At 39.3% G+C, this 23,716-nt stretch overlaps 1 pseudogene; it reads left to right on the top strand.

The window, feature by feature from the left end:
* Positions 1-21,454: 21,454 nt before the first annotated feature.
* On the top strand, positions 21,455-21,824 carry LOC136124586 (large ribosomal subunit protein eL31-like; annotated as a pseudogene).
* Positions 21,825-23,716: the final 1,892 nt, after the last annotated feature.

The following is a 23,716-nucleotide window of genomic DNA, read 5'->3' as shown; positions in this document are numbered from 1 at the left end:
TTAGAATTGTTCCACCAGAGAGTGAGGCAGCTGGGATATTTATCCCATTCCCATTGCATGAAGGTTGCCCGAAGGTCATCAGCTCCAACAAGGCCAGACTTTGTCTGTGCAGTGGAGCATGCTGCCTGGTACCAGAAAAAAGTCCTCAGCCTTCTAGGGAAGAAATACCAGGTGCTTGAGATGGGAAGTTGTGCACAGGAAGCTCACCAACAGGTAAACTTAGGTCAGCCAGGGCAATCTGGGTCTGTGTATCAATTCTGCTACCCACCGTCACCCTTATTTGACCAGAGGAGGAAACAGAAGCACAGAGAAGTAAAATAACTTGTTCAAGATCCCATAGCTAGAAAGTGGCAGAGTGTTCTAGGAGTTTAGAGCTTTTTGCAGCTAGGAGACCTACTCAGCATCCTAGCTGCAAAATCCACATTCTTAACTAGGATGCTATTTTACCTCTCAGATAAGGATGAAAAATAAGCCCAAGGTTACACAACTATTAATGCAATTCATACATGACATACTTATGTTTGAAACCATGGTTGACTGACCTAAAAGCCTGCACTCTTTGCAGTGCAACACACTATCTCTCAAGTTCCAGAAAATAACTATCATATTTGGTAACCCCCCTTACCCAGAGCACCTTTCTCTGAAAGCCCATAGGCTCTAGTGAAATTCCCTTTCATAATAGACTATAGCCCACCTTTAGTTTTGTAGCGTAGGCACTCTCACTGTGCTTTTTTCTGATCCAGGAGCTCTAAGATCTGAAACACAACACCATCTACTTACAGTAAACACATAACTCCTCTTTATTATTGACAATCTCTGCTATTGGCTTTCTGTTTGAGTGGTCATCTTAATAAACAAGCAATTACTGGGAAATGAATGGGTAAACAATGTATTTCTTTGTGGGGCTAATAAATCTTTGGATTCACTTTCTCAACTTTTTCTTCTACTTTATTTTTCCTATTGGCCTGAGTCTACATACAACTATGTAAGGGAAATAATGAATCCTCGATCAATTAAAGAATCAGAGGCCCTGACTTAACATTCTGTATTAAGCAGGAACTAATTGCCCGACTCCAGATGCTTTTAAAAACATATCTCAATAATCAATAGGTCAGTGACTATGTTTTAGCTGGAAAAAGAGCTTGGGCTGTGTCAGAGGACCCAAGATGCTCTACAATCTGAGTCCCAGTCAGGGAAGCTCCGGGTTCCTCCCGCCTTGTCCTGGGGAGGCTTTGTTTCCTTCATAAATGCTTTCTGAGATGACCACTCCCCCAATCAATGTCTCTTATAGACCCCTGAATACCTGGGACAGAGAAACATAAGGAGGCTTGTGGAGTTAGTAAGAAAGAGACAGAAGAGCAAAGAGACATCCAGGGCTTTTTGCACTTGAGCAAAGGCTGAAAACAAAATAATGTGAGCCAAGATGGGGGGTTTTCTCTACCCAAGAGAAAGCAGGAATCAATAACTGATGATGCTTTCATGAAGCACAATAAAAACGTTCTCCAGAATGCCTTAGGAGGGCCTCCAGAGGACACACTGAATGACCCATAGCCTCCACTGGCCCCATTACTCTCCCCACATCTTCTCCCTCTGAAGTCTTCCTGCCCTAATGGCATCCTCCTCATTTTCTAAAGAAGTTAATGTGGTTTCACCCTGCCTGAAACTCCATAGGGTGTACCTACCAAAGACAAGGAGTCTACATAGACTTGGTTCTTCCCCCTCCCAGGGCCCTACAAACTTGGGGTTTAGTCTACCCATTACCAAGACTTCCAGTATCTCCCCAGAGAGTGTACCCAGCACCCTGCTTGCCCATGATCTCTGTAGACATGATGAAAGGAAAACAGGGAGCTTATATTTGAAACTCAGAGAAAAGGAGGGCACCATTTTGTCCTGCTAAACTGCCTGGGAATTAAGAAGAGATGGGATTTCCCTCCAAGGAGTTATATCTGTGGTTCCATGGAGACTGAGTGGGAGTGACTAAATGCTTTAGTGACTAAATGCTCTCATCTTTTAAAACTCAAATGCTTATTTCCATGCAGGTGTTCTGGGTAATAAAGTCTGAATAAGAAATTGAAATTAAAGTGTGATCTATAAGCAGATTTACTATTTTAAACATAACCCTTTCAATACCTCCCATGAAGCACTTCCCATGAAAGCATTTTTTCCCTAACGAAAAGCAAGGAGAATGGGAGCCCAATGACATCCCTTGTTCTGAAGCCTCTTTGTCTTATGGTTTATTTGAGGAGGTCCAGAGAGCCACCTTTTGCTGGAAATGGAGAAAATCTCTCAGCTCTTCAGAGAAACAACTTGTTTTCTTTGGTCTCAGAAAGTCTCCCCTTCCCAGGGTCCTCTTTATACACCACAGCCAGCCTAGCACAGCATCTGGGCTGGTGGCTTTTACAGTTCCTGCACAGCATCCTTTCCATCTGGGGACACTGCATGAGAAAACTGATTTGTGCCACGGGAGCAGGTCTCAAATCAGACATGATATTCTGGGGAGAATATCATATCATATCACATCACAAGGGGAGAGCCCAAGTGAAAATGCAGCAGTGTAGCAACACTGATTTCAGTACTCACCACTGCCACCATGTCCCCAAGACCATCCCTACGAGACAGTCCCCGCCATCAGACAGCAAGTGAAAGGTCTGTTTCTTTATTTCAAGACGTGCTTAAATTCACCACGTGTTTTCCTCAGAAGTCTCGTCATCTGGAAATGGGTCCGGCTGCACACACTGTTCACACATTTCCTTTCTAACTTTTTGCTCTGGAGCTGACTTTCAGCACTTCTTGGCAGGCTGAAGGCTCTGGCTCCTCCCTTCCAGGCCCAGAGGTTTTGTTACTAACGATGAGAGTTAGCTCATATGTCTCCTCAGCTTTCTTCAAAATATGTTCATTTAATAAACACCTTCCTAATGAAAATTCTGTTTGTTTTGTGAAGCATACCAATGACTCCAAAGCATACCAATGACTGGGAAATGTCCTCTCTTTAACATGTGTCTAAGAGCTAGGAGAAAAGGCACAGCCTCCCCCAGGCTTACCAAAATAAAAGATGGTCTGATTAAGTGAGCCATTGGTTAATTCAAGAATATCTTTTGATTTCAAGCCTACAGATTGGAAAACAAAAATACAGAAAAAAAAAAAAAAGACAGCAAGTATTTATTGAGGCCTGACATTGTTCATCAATGCATCAGCCATCCTGAGACTACAGAAGTCTAAAACTTTATAATCTAGTTGCAGAAATAAGGTGGACAAAGTTAAAATATTAACAAACAATACAAAATGGTATCTAATTAAGCATAGAATGGTGCAGTGCTGGCTATAAATGCATTGAGTAAGACCAATGAGGACAGAAAAATGCAAAGAACTCGAAGGACAGAAATTTGATTTATCTGGCACATTGGCCAGAGAATATTAAGAAATTAACTTCTACACACAAATATCACAACCCTATGAAGGAGGTATTATTATCCCCATTCTTGATAGAATACACACAAAATATCAAGTATGAAAATACTATAATGCAAATGCTACTCATACAGAGGGCATCCCTGTAGCTATTGTCTTAAACCCGTCCTTGACTTACTTAATTTACTTTCAACTTGAAAATAAAGAGGGGACTTCCCTGGTGGTGCAGTGGTTATGAATCTGCCTGTCAATGCAGGAGACAGCTTCGAGCCCTGGTCCGGGAAGATCCCACAGGCCGCGGAGCAACTAAGCCTGTGAGCCACAACTACTGAAGCCCGCGCACCTAGAGCCCGTGCTCTGCAACAAAGACAAGCCACTTCAATGAGAAGCCCGTGCACTGCAACGAAGACCCAACGCAGCCATAAATAAATAATTTTTTTTAATAGCAGTGGCTCTTTTATTTATTTATTTTTGGCTGTGTTGGGTCTTCCATGCTGCGTGCAGGCTTTTCTCTAGTTGTGGCAATCGAGAGCTACTCTTCATTGTGGTGCATGGGCTTCTCACTGCAGTGGCTTCTCTTGTTGCGGAGCACGGGCTCTAGGCACGCAGGCTTCAGTAGTTGTGGCACGCGGGCTCAGTAGTTGTGGCTCGCAAGCTCTAGAGTGCAGGCTCAGTGGTTGCGGCGCACAGGCTTAGTTGCTCCACGGCATGTGGGATCTTCCTGGACGAGGGCTCAAACCTGTGTCTCCTGCATTGGCAGGCGGATTCTTAACCACTGCACCACCAGGGAAGCCCAATAAATTTATTTTTAAAAAAAGAAAGAAAATAAAGAGGCAGTAGTAGGAATTCCAACTGAACTATCTTTGACAATAATAGAAGTGATGAAAATCATGATTGTAAAAAGTTTGTACAGAATTGTTTAGGAAACTCTGAACAATTAGGTAGATAACATTTCATTGCATAAATACTAACTTTTATTTCCAGACCTAGAATCAACACTCTTTGAAAGGAACCTGATCTGAATGTAGCACATGACTGACCCAGACTTATTCGCTAAGCAGGAAATTTATAGAGAGAAAAATTAAATATTTCATTTAAATTTCATACAAGTGGAACCAGAACTCTTCAGAAGCCTGGTGTATTATTTTTCAATTAAGTTTGATAATAACTGTGAAGACCCAGGGCAATTTCTAAAGGGAAACGTGATCCTTCAGTTGAAAGGACCTGGTAAAGCAATCAGCTTTACAGAGGGAGAAATAGAAATGGAAGTAGAAATCTGAAGTTACTACTGGATCACTCAACTGATGACTAATCCTAGAGGCTGAAGGATTCATTTTTTTCCCTTTCGGATGAAGACTAGAGTTCCTCTAGGCTGAAGTACAAAGATTTAAAACTATTTTTTGTGCTAAAGCAATTGCAAGTTAAAAAATATAGCATTTGTTAACTCTCTTGCCCTCACTTCTAAATCCTCAATTTAACCTAAATTCCTTATTCCATGTTTTCTGCTCTCTCTCTCTCAACATTAGTTTATGCATTCAACTAATATTTACTGAGTAGCGACTAAGCATTAGACATTGTGCCAGGGGCAGAGAACACTCAGTGGACAGGGTGATGATGGCCAGGGACCCTGTTGTGGTCTGGTTCAGTGACCCACTGGGAACGCAGGTTCTGGCATCCCAAGATAGACTAACTGTGCCAGTTCTCTATTTAACCCATGAGTGGAGAGAGCAGGTGAGGTTCCAGCTGGAGTCTCAGTGGTGTTGAGTGCAGATTTCAGATATGTCTGCCATCCAGCAGCCCATACACAGAAAGGATGAGGAGATGAAAGGGAAGAACTCATCCTAAAGGATAAGAGAGTTGAGTAAAGTATAGAAAGTATGAATTCTTCTTCACAAGCTTATGTATGCAGGGAAAGTTCCATTATTATATCAAAAGTAAAAATCGTATCAATCTGACTCAGACCTCTGTCCTACATGGGCTGTTGGGAAACGCCAGTGAGTTATAAAGAGGTTCCTGCTTCCCACCCTAAGGGCCATGGGGAAACCCTAGGGTTGTTGAAGAGAGCTGGAAATTCAGGGAGGTTACTCCAGTTATTATAGCTGCATAATGAATGACCCCAAAACTTCATGGCTTAACACAGCCATTTTCTCTCGCTCATGATTCTGTGGTCCAGGTATTTGGGAAGGGCTAATATAGGTCATTCTTTCTTCTTCTCTCACGTGGCTGCTGTCAAATGTTGACTTGGGCTTTGGGCATCTGAAGACTCCACTGGACTGGACTTCCAAGATGCCACAGCACGTGGCTGGCAGTTGTGACAGGGAGCTCAGCAGGGATGTCCACTGGAACATCTACACGTGTCTTTCCATGTATGGAAATCACAAGGTAGTTGGGCTTTCTACATGAACTTCCCACTGAACAAGGCAACCAGGTAGAAGCCGCACAGCCTATTCTGACCTAACTCTGGATGTCAGGCAGCATCACTTCAGCCACATTTTGTTGGTTTACAGTCATATGGCCAGCCAAGATTCAAGGGGAGAGGAAATCGATCCCAATTTTTGATAGGGCATAGGCAAGGCTACATTGTAGAAGAGTGTGTAAGACAGAAGATATCATTGTGACCATCTTTGGAATATAAAATCTGCCCCTGAGGGTCACATGGCCAGAGTTCTGAAGGCAGGTGGCTCTACACTTGCATGGAAATCACTGTCAAGGCAGGAATCCTGGTGTGTAGAATCTAAAACTCCTTAGGTACAACTGGCACACCTCCTTTCCGAGATTCTCCAACCTCCCTGGAGGCATTGCCAGGGAAAAGAATGCCCCTGGAAACCACAGATCTCTATTGCTCTTCTAGCTTGGGAAATATTTCTCCCTTCTCTCAAGAGGACCCAGCATAGACTCTTCCATGGGTTGAGATTTTTGAAGAAAGTAATTCAAAAAGAAACATGCACCCCAATGTTCATTGCAGCACAATTTACAATATCCAGGGCATGGAAGCAACCTAAATGTCCATCAACAGAGGAATGGATAAAGAAGATGTGGTACATATGTACAATGGAATATTACTCAGCCATAAAAAAAGAATGAAATAATTCCATTTGCAGCAACATGGATGGACCTAGAGATTGTCATACTGAGTGAAGTAAGTCAGACAGAGAAAGACAAATATCATATGATATTGCTTACATGTGGATTCTAAAAAAATGGTACAAATGAACCTATTTACAAAACAGAAATAGAATCACAGATGTAGAAAACAAACTTATGGTTACCAGGGAGGAAAGGGGAGGCAGGAGGGATAAACTGGGAGATTGGGATTGACATATACACACTACTAAGTATAAAATAGATAACTAATAAGAACCTACTGTATTGCACAGGGAACTCTACCCAATACTCTGTGATGACCTATATGGGAACAGAATCTAAAAAAGAGTGAATATATATATATATTTATAACTGATTCACTGTGCTATACAGCAGAAACTAACACAACATTGTAAATCAACTATACCCCAATAAAAATTAATTTAAAAAATCAGGAAGAAGGTTGTTTTCATGAAACTTCTTTTCCTGCTCTGCAACCCCCTGAGACCTGGGAACACCAAGGTCTGTTTTCTTGAGATTGAGAAGGAAGGGTGGGGAGAATAACAGAAAGAATATGGTCCAGTACAAGATCCTTAGAGGGGAAGGAGATCAGAAGAACAAAATGGTGTCTGTCACTGAAAGTGGTCCTGTGGGGCAGCCCCAATTGATTCAAATTATATTCCAGATCAAGGAGAGATAATGAACTTACTGGACTCTGTGCAATATTTCTTGAACTCTTCTGAAAAATATAAGGTACCACAATATGCTTTATGCCCCAGATGATAAGGTATAAAAAAGAAGGAGGTGCAGCATTTCCACTCCTGTCCAGAGCACTGTGGCTTCCAAACTTGGTGTCCAGAGACCACAGCCTCACCTGGACATTTCAAGAGCCTGCAGGAGGAGGGAAGAGTAGTAGCCCAGCTCAATGGGGAGGTGCTACTGGTGTGTAGTGAGTAGAGGCCAGGGATGCTGCTAAACATCCTTCAGTGCTCAGATCGGCCCACAACAAAGAAATTTTTGACCCAAAATGTAAACAGCAACAAGGTTGGGAAACTGCCAGAAATCAATCCAGATTTAGAGACTTCTCCAAAGTGTTGGGGTAAATGTGTATGCTAGAGAAGTCTCTTCAGAGTTTTCTAGAAGGGACATGGGAGACCCTGAGACGTGCTCTTAGTTAGATTCCCAGGCTTCTTGGCTCAACCGTGTGTCCTGACTCTTGAAATTTTTAAAAAAGTATTTCTTAATTCAACCCCTGCCACACCATCATCTCTCCTCTCTGCCCCTTCCCTATGTGTTATGACACCAGTTTCCTCACTGCCCTCCTTCCTGAAATCCCAATGTCGGGTGTTAGCTGTTGCTTGTCTAAGCTATTTGCTACCTAGTGTACACATGATGCCAAACTCTGCTGGGTATTACTAAAAAAAGAGAGGAGCTGAAATACTTTAGGTAGCAGGTACCATCTAACTTCCCTTCCCTAAATTGTTCTTCCTGCCTCAACCAGGGAGCCCATTCCTGTCTCGCTGTCTCCTTCACTGGTCTTGGGCCCACCTCCTCCTCCAGCTCAGCCTTCTTCATACGATACCCTTATGATACCGTCTTATTTTCCTTCAGTACCAAACAACTTTAACACAAGGCAGCTTGGTCCAAGTGTGACAATACAGTAACACTCAAAGGACAATGTGAGAGTTGGTGGAAAGAGATGAATGCCACCTGGGGTGCCCTTAGCCTGCTAGGGAATAAGAAATTAAAAACTGCCTGGGAGAGCTGCATTAGCTATTTCATACTATCACAATTTGTTTTAGTAAATTATCCTTCTTAGAATACCAAATAGTCCCCTAATGGCCTGAAAGACTTGAAACACTTCCAAAGCATTAAGAGTTTTCTGTACTCAGTCACTGGGAGGTCTGGACTTGAGACCTTAGGTTGGCCAGCAGCCAGAGTGTACCAACTTAGAGCAACTTAGATTTGCAAACTCTGTAGTAACCCAAACATATTAGCCTCAGAGGTCAAGATGTGGGTTCTGCCAACATCACAAATTTGGATCTCTTGTGCACACTTAGCAAAGGTATTGCACATATATGGGGAATTTTCCCAGATGTGCCTTCTTGTTACATATTTTTTGGCTTCCTTTGTTTTTCTAGATCCATCTTCAGTTTATCAAGGTGATGCTATCACCTTCTCTTATCGAGAATTGTAAATGGCTCCCACTTGTAAAGAAGTGATGGAGCAAAGACCCTGTCTGTATAATGTCAGGGCAGTGGGTTAATCTTTCTAAATATTAATCTATGTTTCAACCCCATTCTGTACCCACCAAATTCTTTCAATTATATCCTGAGGAATTATTTCCTCCCTGTAACTGAACAGATGTGAGTCATCCACTGGGAAAACACAAACAATGGTCAGGAATAACATGAGACAGGAAGAGTCCAGAATTAGTTTTTTACTCACAGAAACGACAAAAACATCAAAGATTTTAAAGGAGACAAGAGGAGGGGTCAGGACATCAATAACAGGGAAGATAGAAATAGAGAAACTTGAATTCTTAAGGGAAATAATCTTCTTGAGTGTAGTAGGGAGCCAAGCAGAAGCATATTCAGCCCTGAATTGACCCTCTCATAGCTGTGCATGCAGGGCCACCAATCTGTCCCCACTGGGGGTCCACATGGAAATGAAGACTGTCTCAGCCTTAAGAAACCCTGCCTGGGTCCCTCTCCTGTCTTATGAGGACAACTACCAGAATATAGATCATGGGGTCATGGTGACATGAAGAGAAGATTTGCTATCTCACCAAGTCAGCACTATAAGGAAGCAATCTGAAGACTGACCTGAGACCAAGAGGCAACACACATTATTTTTTTTAATGGAGCAATACATTTTATTTATTTATTTTTATTGAGTTATAGTTGATGTACAATATTATATGTTACAGGTGCACAATATAGTGATTCACAACTTTTAAAGGTTATACTCCATTTACAGTTATAAAATATTGGTTATATTCGCTGTTTTGTCCTTGTAGCTTACTCTATACATAATAGCTTGTACCTCTTACTCCCTCACCCCTATATTGCCCCTCCCCCCTTCTCTCTCCCCACTGGTAACCACCTGTTTGTTCTTTATATCTGTGTCTGCTTTTTTGTCATATTCACTATCAGATTCCACATATAAGTGATATCATACAGTATTTGTCTTTCTCTGTCTGACTTATTTCATTTAGCATAATGTCCTCCAAGACATCCATGTTGCTGCAAATGACAAAATTTCATTCTTTTTCATGGCTGAGGAGTATTTCATTTTATATATATGTAAAATGTTACATATATATATCATATCTTCTTTATCTATTCATCTGTTAATAGATACTATTGTTACTTCCATATCTTGGCAAATGTAAATAACGTTTCTATGAACATTGGGGTGCATGTATCTTTACAAATTAGTGGTTTGGGTTTTTTCAGATATATATCCAGGAGTGGAACTTCTGGGTCATGTGGTAGTTCTAGTTTTAGTTTTTTGAGAAACCTCCATACTTTTTTCCACAGTGTCTGCACCAATTTACATTCCCACCAACAGTGTAGTAGGGCTCACTTTTTTCCACATCCTCACCAACATTTATTATTTGTGTCCTTTTTGATGATAGCCATTCTGATTGGTGTGAAGTGATATCTCATTGTGTTTTTGATGTGCATTTCCCTGAAGATTAGTGATGGTGGGCATGTTTTCATGTGCCTGTTGGCCATCTGCATTTCCTCTTTGGAAAAAATGCATATTTAGGGTTTTTCAGTTGGGTTTTTTGTTTGTTTTTGTTTTTGATGTTGAGTTGTATGAGCTGTTTATATATTTTGGATACTAAGCCCTTATCTGTTATCTCAATTTCAAATATTTTCTCCCATTCAGTAGGTTGTCTTTTCAAGTTGTCAGAGGTTTCCTTTGTTGTACAAAAGCTTTTAAGTTTAATTTGGTCCTATTTTTTTATTTTTGTTTTTATTGACTTTGCTTTAGGAGAGGGATCCAAAAAAGTATTGCTGTGATTTATGTAAAAGAATGTTCTGCCTGTGTTTTCCTCTAGGAGTTTTATGGTTTCTGGCCTTACATTTAGGTCTTTAATCCATTTTGAGTTTATTTTTGTATGGCATTAGAGAATGTTCTAATTCTATTCTTTTACATGTAGCTGTACAGTTTTCCCAGCACCATTTATTGAAAATACTTTCTCAGGACTTCCCTGGTGGTCCAGTGGTTAAGACTCCGTGCTTCCAATGCAGGGGACGTGCGTTCGATCCCTGGTCAGGGAACTAAGATCCCACATGCTGCACTGTGTGGCCAAAAAAGAAAAGAAAAAAAAAAAAAAAGACTGTCTTTTCTCCATTGTATATTCTTGCCTCCTTTGTTGTAGATTAATTGAGCATAAGTGCATGGGTTTATTTCTGGGCTCTCTATTCTGTTCCATTGATCTATGTGTCTATTTTTGTGCCAGTACTGCTGTTTCAATTACTGTAGAGTTGTAGTATAATGTGAAGTCAGGAAGCATGATACCTCCAGCTCTGTTCTTCTTCCTCAAGATTGTTTTGGCATTCAGGGTCTTTTGTTTTTCTGCACAAATTTTAAAATTATTTGTTCTAGTTCAGTGGAAAATGTCATTGGTATCTGATAGGAAATGTATTGAGTCTGTAGACTGCCTTTGGTAGTATGGTCATTTTAACAATATTAATTCTTCCAGTCCAAGAACACAGTGTATCTTTCCATCTATTTGTGTTTTCTTCATTTATTTCATCAGTGTCTCATAATTTTCTGTACAGGTCTTTTACCTCCTTAGGTAGGTTTATTCTTTTTGATGCAATGGTAAATGGGATGGTTTCCTTAATTACTCCTTCTGATACTCCATTGTTAGTGTATAGAAATGCAATGGATTTCTGTATATTAATTTTGTATCCTGCAACTTTACCAGATTCATTGAGGAGCTCTAGTAGTTTTCTGGTGGCGTCTTTAGGATTTTCTATGTATAGTATTACATCATCTGCAAACAGTGACAGTTTTACTTCTTCCTTTCCAATTTGGATTTCTTTTATTTCTTTTTCTTGTCTGATCGCTCTGGCTAGGACTTCCAATACAATGCTGAATAAAAGTAGCAAGAGTGGGCATCTTTGTTTTTTTCCTGATCTTAGAGGAAATGCTTTCAGCTTTTCACCATTGAGAATAATGTTAGCTGTGCGTTTGTTATATATGGCCTTTATTATGTTGAGGTATGTTCCCTCTATGCGCACTTTATGGAGAATTTTTGTCATAAATGGATGTTGAATTTTGTCAGAAGCTTTTTCTGCATCTATTGAGATGATCATATGGTTTTTATTCTTCAGTTGGTTAATGTGGTGTATCACAATGATTGATTTGTGGATACTGACATTAATAAACCCACAGTAGGGTGCTCGCTTAACTCTGGCTCTTAGGGGAAAGCCACAGTTCATTATTAACTCTATTTTTTTGTCTTCTCCTCTCTTCTCCCTCCTTTCTTTCCTGTCCTCTTCTTTTTTCTCTTTTCTCTTCCCTTCACCTTTCTTTAACACAGTGTAAGAAAGGAAAGGAAGGAGATTTATGTGGCTCTCTTCTGAGTTGCTCACTTGGCAATCAGTCCTTTCTGTCCTTCACCCTGCTACCTCCAACCCCGTGGCCTGTCAGTTCCCAGAATGCCTCCTTCCATAGCAGGACTCCACAAAAGGGCTGGATGAGGGGACAACACACCCACCTTCACTGTTCTGACCCCCTTTTCTCCACCAACATCACACACAGGGCTGAAGAATTGAACTAACAAGGGAATTACAGAACAGTATCCTAATTAAGGCTTTTCTGTCGGTCAAAAGAAAACAGCACCCAAGAAGTCAAAACTTCACAAAGAGCTTCCATGGATACTTCCAGTTCCTAACTTTGCTATTTTGTACCTTTTTACAAAAGTAACTTTTTCTAATCCTCATGTGAATTTCCACTAACATTATAGAAAACCTCACCCCCTACCCAAAGCAATCAATTTTTCCAGTGGCCTCACAGAGGTACAGTTCCTCAATGCTCAAATATTTATGTTAGCGTAAACTATGAGGTTTCCAGCAGAACAGAGAACAAATGTATATTCAGTGTTTGGTGGGTAGAAGTACCCAAAGCACCATGCTCTTCCAAGTCTTTCCACCATATGAGCTGCAGCTTTGCTTCTGCATTCTTCTGATTGCCGAAGAAGTAACTGTTAAGTCAATCAAACAGACCAAAACGCACACACACACGCACACACACACACACACACACACACAGACACACACTCAGACCTGCTGGTGCTGAAAACAGCCTGTCACTGAGAGAGACACTTCACAATTGTCCTTCCCTTAGCTGACCAAAGATGCTGCCAAAACTTTGAAATAGCTCTTTTAAGGAATGCAATCATGTTCTTAGTCAAGGGCCATCTTCCTCCCCAGTCTGGGGAAGAAGGGAGGAGTAGAAGTGACTTTCATTCTTCCAGTTACACTAACACTAACAAATGCCCATCATAGCATTTCCGTATCCTTGCTACTGAAAATACAGGACAACACGAAAAGAATTTTTCTCTCTTTTATTGGAGAAACCTCTCTTATAGCTGGAGTTCTCCCCAACCAGCTGGGTTCAAAGGATTTTGGGGAGAAAATCAACCTGCACCAGGAGCAAAATGCTTGAGATCTGCTGCCTACTGAACTCAGCTTTGTCCTCGTCTCTCACAAAATCAACTTGGGAGCCTGATCCTTTCCTCCCATCACCAGATGTCAGGTGCCCCCTTCTATTCCACTCATACCTCATCATGACACTATATTTCTCCTCAAGACCCACAGAACTCTTTTTTCGAAGGTTTCCTGTGCAAGAAGGTAGCAGGAGTCACAGCACCTAAAGGTACACAGAAAGTTCTGTTGGAAGGAAACTTTCTTTTAAGGAGAGTATGAAACATTAGGAAAAGATTAGTCTTTGAAACCGAAGAGATTTGAGTTTAAATTCTGGCTTTTCTAATTACACGGGATATAACCTTGGATTAGGCTCATTATAGAATGTTGGAAAACAGGAATAATACATATCTCAAAAGATGTGGGTCATAAGTGACTTTGCATCTGTAAAGAACTCCAACCTGTGCACATAATAGTGGGACAGACATGAACCTCCCTCACAACACTTGGTTGCAAGAAATGTCATGGTTGAAAGAAATGTCATTGATTTTTCAAAACTAATAAATCTGATCCTATGTCCCTACTCACCAGGGGTTGAAAAATTCAATCTCAGGTTCTATTATAAGTAACATTTGGACTAAGCTAAATCTTCTATTGCCACAATAGAAAGTTAATAAATAATGTCTAAAATTAATGAGAGCTAGCTTATAGTGCTGCTTCTATTGATATAAAATAGCATATTATATGGAAACATTGGTGTAAATTGTGGAAGAAATAGAAGCAGAGTGGTGCCTTTAGGGAAAAAAATGACATGGTGATAATCAAGTAAGACAGAGAATAGTTTTTTATTGTTATGAACTATGTGTATAAATCTATCATATAATAAAATTAGCTATAAAAGAGACACCCATGTACTAGTTTTCATACGTACAGAAGTTCCTTTATGTCTATTTTCTCAACTCAGAGTCAAAAAATCCTAATGGTTTGAAAGCTCCTAAATGCATTTTTGTACAAAACAATTTGCAGTTAGGCAAATATACAGAAACAAATAATGCCACGACATAAACATTGTCCATGATTTCCCTGCCTGAAAAATATTTTCTTAAGTGTTTCCCGAACATTATTCACACCCTTTTCCAAATTCTACCATTAATCCATCATGAGTCATTAGACCAGTTGCTTCACTTCTATGAGCCTTAGAGTCCTTACCTATAATGTTAGACAGTTTTAAAAGATTCCTTCCAACATCAGATATTATTTCCATCTTTGTCATTGGCTATCAGAATGGAGATTTAATGATTTCTGAAGAGCTTTCCAGATTAAAAGTGCTGAGAGCTGAGAAGAAGAGTCAACTCAGAATAGAGTTTGTGTTTGCCTCTCTTTTGCAACAGCTGTTCTTCTTGTATGCAGTTCCATGACCTTCTGTTCTCATTTTCTATATCCCTGTAATATAAAACAGTCCCTATTTCAGGACCTGTTGAAATCTTTTCCTGCCTTGCTCCTGGATCTCAAGAAAAGAGAGACACAACATGCACCCCATGGGATCTACAGATGCTCACAGGACATAAACGGAGTCCCTAACACAGAAACAAGTAGTGTACATAAAGAAACCACTTGAGGTTGGACATTTTCAAATTTGGGGGGGAGAACTAAGAGCCACATCTAAGGCTGCATTTGATACTTATGTTCTTTACTGACATCATATTGGAGAACTTGAAAACCCTCAGTATTTACAAAGTCAGTAAATACTAAAATTCACTATTCTAAAGAATTCAACGTAAAGAAAGCTAAGGTTTCCTTTACATTGAATTACATATTTTCAAAGGTTAGCTCTTCTGAATTCAAAAATTATTCTGAAGACAAGACTAATGGAGGGTATGGTTTATCTTAGGATAGGCTCAAATGTTTTAAAACAATCATGAAACTACTGAAAATAAAGTATGTTTCTGTTTAAAATCTTGTAAGCCTTGTTTTCAACTAGATCTCCTTAGATGACAAATATTCTGTTGCTATAGTAAATCTCATCCTTAAGTAATTCTTTCATTTTCAGGTTTACTCCAAGCTCCCAGCTATGCAGTTATAAAACCATTCACATCAGATGGAAAAGACCTATTTGCTTATCTGGGGTCTCCCTTTCTCTCCCCACCTATCACACAGGTTTCTTCCCTAAGACATCTTCTCCAGTGATTTGTACAACTTTGCAATAACTCAAGAAATGGCGCATCTTTGGTTTCTTTTAAAAGAATATGCCACAGGGGCTTCCCTGGTGGCGCAGTGGTTGAGAGTCCGCCTGCCGATGCAGGGGACACGGGTTCGTGCCCCGGTCTGGGAGGATCCTACATGCCGCGGAGCGGCTAGGCCCGTGAGCCATGGCCGCTGAGCCTTCACGTCCGGAGCCTGCGCGTCCGGAGCCTGTGCTCCGCGACGGGGAGAGGCCACAGCAGTGAGAGGCCTGCATACCGCAAAAAAAAAAAGAATATACCACAACTTTTGAACATTGCAATTAATCTTAATTTCCTCCCTAAACCCCTCCTTTCTCATTAGGCTCACCTCCCACCAGGAAGCCCCGCACACAGTCTACCTTTGCTTGGCAATGTCATCTTTAGCTTTGTTTTAAATGGTTTTTTGTTTACTTGTTTTTAAGGCATTTAACTCCAGTGCTTTCAACATCATGTAGGCTGGAGTGTCCAGGATGCTGTCATCACTCACATGTCCAGAACCAGAGAGCTTCCCACTGAGATCTCCCTCCCCACGTGCCCCTCATCCTCCAGGGCCCCTTCGCATGGCCTCTCGTTCTGATGGGACAGTCAGACTTCTTATGTACAGACTGACTTCTAAGACCACAAAAGCAGAGGCTGTCAGGGCTTCCCAAGGCTTCGGTGGTGTCACTTAGCCCATGTTCTATTGCTTAAAAGGGAGGCACAGGGCCAGTCCAAGCCACCCTGGAAGGGGATTGCATGAGAGTATTAAAGTGGAGGCAGAGTTCACTGGGGGCCATCTTTGGAGACCAGCTGTCACCTACAGCAATCTTAGGTGACTTGATCAAGTCATGCATTTAGTCAGTGGCTGAACCAGAATTCAAGCAACCTGTTTTCTTCACTCTCTTTTCCCTTTTTATTTTTTTTTAATTGGGGTATAGTTGTTTTACAATGTTGTGTTAGTTTCTACTGTACAGCAAAATGAAGTAGAGTTCCCTGTGCTACAGCATGTTCTCATTAGTTATCTATTTTATACATATTAATTTATATACATCAATCCCAATCTCCCGATTCATCCCACCCCTTCTTTCCCCCTTGGTGTCCATATGTTTGTTCTCTACATCTATGTCTCTATTTCTGCCCTGAAAACAGGTCCATCTGTACCATTTTTCTAGATTCCACATATATGCATTAATATACGATATTTGTTTTTCTCTTTCTGAATTACTTCACTCTGAATGACAATCTCTAAGTTCATGCATGCTCTACAAATGACCCAATTTCGCTCCTTTTTATGGCTGAGTAATATTCCATTGTATATATGTACCACATCTTCTTTATCCATTTATCTGTTGATGGGCATTTAGGTTGTTTCCATGACCTGGCTATTGTAAGCAGTGCTGCAATGAACACTGAGGTACATGTGTCTTTTTGAATTATGGTTTTCTCTGAGTATATGCCCAGTAGTGGGATTGCTGGGTCATATGGTAATTTTATTTTTAGTTTTTTAAGGAACCTCCATACTGTTCTCCATAGTGGCTGTGTCGATTTACATTCCTACCAACTGTGCAAGAGGATTCCCTTTTCTCCACACCCTAACTCAAACAGTGCCAAAGTATTTTGTTGAATCCAAAGTACTAATCACATGAAGCTCAGTGACTAAAAAAATTTTTAACAACAGAACATTTTTTAAAAAAATTAATTCCCCACACCACCCATTTGGTCCCCTTCTCCTCTCCAAGCCAGAGCCCTCCTGCAATGTGCTTGTTTTCTTCAATTCTGATGTATATATATTCATGTCCAAAAATGCTGATTAAGCAGGGCTCATAGCTCAGAGATAAGTTCTAGACACTGTCACCAGCATTGCAAAGAGCTGCTGTTAAGATATACTATCTAAAACATGGAAATAAGGCAAAGGGGGAGGAATCATGTCCTTTCAATGTCATACCAGGACATGGCTTAATAAGCTGACCAAAAGATTCTTCAGTTATCCAGGAGAACTTACCTGTGTTTGATTTTGTTGTCTAGTAATTAGGTCCTGTGAAGTTTCATAACTTACAGATTTCTGTCCAAGAAAACTATTAATGATTTCTGTTTGTGATATAAAATAACCCCAAAGATTTGGCTTTATTTGTCCTGTGGGGTATCAATAAGTCTTGTATTTAACCTGGCAATTCATTCTAACATTTTTTAAATGCATGTAAATACTCAGTTCCTCAAATTCTCCTTGAATCAGCTTATTTCTTACTGGCTTCCTAACTAATGAGTTGAGTAAATCTTTGATACAAGCTTCCTCTATATTTCTATGAGAGTTAGATTTTCAACTTTCCAAAAATTACACAAAGACTCCAGTGGAACTTCCTGGGGGTAAGAAACTGAGGGCAGCAGGGGCTGACACGGGCCCTGGACCATCATTGTCATCTATGCAGAGCTGGTTAACTCAGCCCACAGAACTGAATATCTTATTTGGCAGTAAAATTTTTAAGGATTATTCATGGGAGCTCACTTTACAGTGCTCAGGGTTTTTTTTTCTGGGATTCAAGCAGCTCATGAGGAAAATCCGAAGCACTAAAATTCAGACAGGATTTTACCACCTGGAAAGATGACAAGTGGGGAAAGGAGAAGAGGCAGCCAGCAGAAATTTCTGGAGAAAGACCACCATCTCTGCCAATTCAACACTGGAATTTTTAGCTTTTGCTTGAAGAAGTTAACAATCCCTATGCACCCATATCACGTGTAAGAATTTCCACCTATACCCAGTGTATGTTCTTCTGTGGCTCTGCTCATCTAGGGGATCCAGCATTCTGTCTGCATCACATTATCCGATGTGCGTTTCTTCATAAGTTCACACAGTAGACAAAATCTCAGGTCAAAAATGCAGGGATATAAGAAATGTGATGTGCTATATTCTTCTTTACCTGAACTTTATTTCCATTTTGAGTTTCCACTGGGCCGTCTGCTGGAAATGTAATCGAATTCAATTCACAGCCAGTTCTGACCCTACCACTACGGGTACAGGTACAGTCCAAAAGGATGTGAGAATGCTGGGACGCTCTACATGGATGGACTGGACGTGGTCTCTCTGCTCTGGCATACATTAGGCTGAGTATGGCTGCTGCCACTGCATCTCTCACTTCCAGCTTCTGGTCTACCCCAGGTCTGACTACCCCTCAGCTGAATACTGGGCTCTTTGAATTCTGCAGAAGATATGTTTCTGCTCCCACCCTTTCCAGGGAGTCTGAAGCTAGATGCCTCTGGCCCTCTCTATCTAGATGTGCTGGACAGCCATTTCTACTCTATGGCTCTCTTCGTTTAAGACAAAGTATCTACAACTTTAAAATAAGACAAAAACATGGTTGGGAGTTCTTTAAAATTAATTGTGGAGCATCATCGAACAAGCCTTCTTATGGGTCACCTGAGGAGGCTCAAGGCAAAGTTTCTCAACGTTTTTGTTTTTTTAAATTTCCCTCCAAGGAGAAAATTTTAATTACATTCCAATTTAATTTTAATTAATTAACTTAAGCTAGTTAATTTAATTAATAATCAGACGCAAGAGGGAGGAGATATGGGGATATATGTATATGTATAGCTGATTCACTTTGTTAGAAAGCAGAAACTAACACACCATTGTAAAGCAATTATACTCCAATAAAGATGTTAAAAAAATAATCAATTGATTTCATTAATTGCTCTGATTTACCCCTGATGAGAGAACGTAAATAGACTACATGTTGTTTAACTTTAAAAGTCATTGCTACCTGACTTGCTGGAGGTCTTTCACAGATTTTTGAAGAGACTCCAGGCAGGAGACGTGACAGAGGGGTGAATCTTGGGAGACCCAGAGAAGTCCCCATCTGATACAGTAAGTCAGGGTATCAGTTCCTCTGGTAACACTTTTTCTAACCTATGTTAGCCAAACGAGAGCATTGGAGGTGGAAAATACACTTTCTCTCTCAGACTTTGCTCAGTTGCCTCTTTGAGTTTATTCACAAGAAATGGGTGGGCAATATAAAGGATTGTTTGTCAAATATTTCTACTCCTTTCTTTACCACTCAGAAAATAAACAATAGGAAGCCAATTTGTGACATCCTCAAAGCTTATCTTTGCTAATCATGGGGTCTTTTCCTTTACTCCCTGCGTTTTCTCTTTCTACCTCCTCTCTAAAATAGCTTCAGCTCATCTTCATCCTTCTGCACAATAGCCTACCCTCATAAAAACATCTGGGGTTACTTATACGTTGATGAGACTCCAAATCTATGTGTTACCTTTTCCAGTGTTTTAGGTCCTGACTCTAACTGTGAAAGCTTTTGCAGCCAGTGCAGAGTATTCCAAGCCTCAGTGATTGGGTGAGAAAAAGAAAAAAGTCGAAGTACCAGTGATGGTAAAACTATATCAAGTGGTCTCACATATGTAAGACAGGTGATCCAAAATGAGAGGAGGCATGGGAGTCAAAATAATTTTGGAGAAATAATGACTAATTTTTTTTCCCAAATTTGATGAAAAATACCAGCAGACAGACCCAAGAAGCTTAACAAATCCTAAGCAAATCATATTCAACTTGTTGAAAACCAAAGACAGAGAGAAAAATCTTAAAAGCAACCAGAAAATAAAGACATGTTCTCTAAAGAGGAACAATGAGAAGAAGGAGAGCAGACAGCTCATCCATAGCAGTACAAGCCAGAAGAAAATGACAAGACATCTTTCAAGTGCTAGGGGGAAAAAGAGAGTCTGTTGACCTAGAATTCTATATCAAGTGAAAATATTCTCTAAAAATAATAGGGAAAAATGACAAAAACAATTGCCAAGAGAATTTTCCCCAGCAGAAAGAAATATGAGAGAAAACTCTTTGTGCTGAAGGGAAATGATATCAGATAGAAACAGTAACAGAAATGAAGAAATGAAGCATGTCAGGAAGTATGTATATGCAGGTAAACAGAAAGTATTTTTCTCATTTCTTTTTTTATATTTATTTATTTATTTTTGGCTGCATTGGGTCTTCATTGCTGTGCATGGGCTTTCTTCTAGTTGCGGTGAGTGGGGGCTGCTCTTCATTGCAGTGGCTTCTCCTTTTGCACGGGCTCTAGGCATGTGGGCTTAAGTAGTGTGGCACGTGGGCTCAGCAGTTGTGGCTCATGAGTTCTAGAGCACAGGCTCAGTAGTTGTGGCACACAGGTTTAGTTGTTCAGCAACATGTGGGGTTTTCCTGGACCAGGGCTCGAATCTGTGTCCCCTGCATTGGCAGGTGGATTCTTAACCACTGTGCCACCAGGGAAGCCTTCATTTCTTTTTTAAAAATACAATTTACTATTCAAAGTACATAAAAATGTACTGTGGGGTTTATAAAAATGCAGAGGTAAAATGAAAGACAATAATAGTACTAAGAATGGGAGAGATCATTTAAAATATGCTATAAGTTTTTTATATTATACTTAAAGAAGTATAATATTAATTCAAGGAAGACTATGGTAATATAAGGACACATACTGCAATCCCTATGGCAATCACTAAAATAACTAAAAACCAATGGATGAGTTAAGATGGAATAAGTTTTTCAAATCCTTGGTTAAGGATTTGAAAAGAGGAACAAAGAACAGACAAGGCAGTGGTGGTCTTAAATTCAAACATATCAATAATTACTTCAACTGTGAGTGGACTAAAACTACAATTAAAAGGTAAAGATCGTCAAACTAGACAAGTAGGAAACACACATTATATGCTGCTTTCAAGAAATGGCCTTCAAGTATAGACACAGCTTAAAAAATAAAAGATTGGGAAAATTATACCATGCAAACAACTAATCAGAAGAAAATTGTAGGGGTTACATTAATATCACAAGAAGTAGAATTCATGATAAGGAGTATTACCAGAGATAATGGTAGGCATTTCATAACGATGCAATAAACAATTTATTAAGAAAACATAATAATCCTAAATGTGCATGCATCTAATACAAAGCTTCAAAATAATGCAAAAACTGACAGAGCTACAGGAGAAAAAGACAAATTCCAATTAAAATTGGAGATTTTAGCATTTCTTTTCCAGTAATTGATTAAAACATATATATTAAAGATTGTTTTCCAACCAGAGCCCGGCAGAATGACTCCCACAAAGAAGGGTGGAGAGAAGAAGAAAGGCCGGTCCGCCATCAATGAGGTGGTGACCAGAGAATACACTATCGACATTTACAAGAGCATCCATGGAGTGGGTTTCAAGAAACGTGTCCCTCAGGCACTCAAAGAAATCCTGAAATTTGCCATGAAGGAGATGAGAACTCCAGATGTACGCATTGACACCAAACTTAGCAAAGCAGTCTGGGCCAAAGGAATAAGGAATGTCCCATCTCATGCCCATGTGCAGAAAACGTAATGAACATGAAGATTCACCAAACGAGCTCTATACCTTGGTTACCTATATACCTGTCACCACTTTCAAAAGTCTACAGCCACTTAATGTGGATGAGAACTAACTGCTGATTGTCAAATAAAGTTATAGAACCACAAAAAGTTAAAAATGAACAAATATATATAAGACTTGAACAATGCTATTAGCCAATTTTAAACTTATTGACATTTATAGAACACTACACCTAACAACTGTGGAATTCACATATTTTCCAAGTGTATGTGGAATATACATGAGATAGATCAGCCGCTGAGCCATGAAAGGTCTCAATCCATTTTAAAGAACTGAATTCATACAAAGCATATTCTCTAAAAATAACAAAACAAATGATGTATGAAGTACATACATACAAATGATGTATGAACAAATGAAGTATGATCTTTCACACAACAAGTCAATAACAAAAAGACATCAGGAAGATCCCTAAACATTTGGAAGCTTACCAACAAACTTCTAAATAGCCCATGGATCAAAAAAGAAATTCCAAAGGAAATTAGAAAATATTTTGAACTGAATGATAATGGAAGCAAAATACATCAAAACTTTATGGAATGCAGCTAAAGCAATGCTTAAAGGGAAATACCTAGAAAAGACAAAAGAAAGATTTAAAAGCACTGATCTAAACTTTCATCTTAAGAAGCTAGTAAAAGAAGAGGAAATTAAAGCAAAAGGAACGAAACAATAAAATAGAAGCAAAGTAGAAATAGTGAAATAAAAAATAGACAAATGATAGAAAATCAACAAAACTGAGAATAGGTCTCTTGATAGGATTAATAAAATACAAGTCTCTATCTAGATTTATCAATAAAAAACAGAGAAAATACAACTTACAAATTTCACTCATGAAAGAGAGTACATCGTTCCAGATTCCACAGACATTTTAAAAAATAGTAAAAACAATTGTGAACAACTGTATGCCAATAAATTTGACAAATTAGTTAAATGAACAAATTCCTTGAAAGACACAATTTACTAAAATTAAATAAGGAATTTAAAATTAAAAACAGAATACCATTTATACTAGGACAAAGAAATGAAATAGACATGAATCTAACAAAATATTATAAGATTCTATGTACAGATAACTATACAGCATTGATGAAAGAAATCAAAGAAGATATAAATAAATGGAAATATATCCTACGTTCATGGATTGGAAGACATAATATTGTTAAAATTCAATTCTTACCAAATTATCTATAATTCAACATGATCCCAACCAAATCTCTGTAAATTATTTGGTAGATACTGACAAACTGGTTCTAAAGTTTGTATGGAAAGGCAAAAGACCTAGAATAACCAACATAATATTGAAAAAGAAAAATAAAACTGGAGGACTGACACTACCTGATATCAAGTCTTATTATAAGAGACAGCAATCAAGATAGCATTCTATTCTCAAAATAATAGACACATAGATCAATACAACAGAATAGAGAGCCTAGAAACAGGCTGCCATAATATAGTCAGGTGATCTTTGACAAATGAGCAAAGGCAATTGTTTGGAGAACAGATAATCTTCTCAACAAATGGTGCTACAAAAATTAGATGTCCATATGTAAAAACTGTAAAATTAGACAGACTTCACGTTTCACAAAATAAAATTACTCAACTTAGATCATAGATCTAACTGTAAAATGCAAAGCCATAAAACTTCTAGAAGATGGAAAAATATATGTGACCTTAGTTTTATATACAACATCAAAAGCACAATCCATGAAAGAAAAAAAGTGGTTAAGTAAATTTTATTAAAATTCAAAACTGTCACTCCATGAAAGATACTATTTAGATAATGAAAGGACAAAACTTTGAAAAAATATTGTGACAAATATTTGCAAACACATATCTGATAAGAACTCATATCCAAAATAATCAAAGAACTCCTAAATCTCAACAACAAGAGAACAAACAATACAATTAAAAAAGGGCAAAAGATCTGAACAGAAACTTCACCCA

Source organism: Phocoena phocoena, chromosome 6 (assembly GCF_963924675.1).
Source record: "Phocoena phocoena chromosome 6, mPhoPho1.1, whole genome shotgun sequence".
NCBI lineage: Eukaryota > Metazoa > Chordata > Mammalia > Artiodactyla > Phocoenidae > Phocoena > Phocoena phocoena.
Note: the sequence above shows the minus strand (reverse complement) of the source record. Positions and strands in the feature narration are given on the sequence as shown.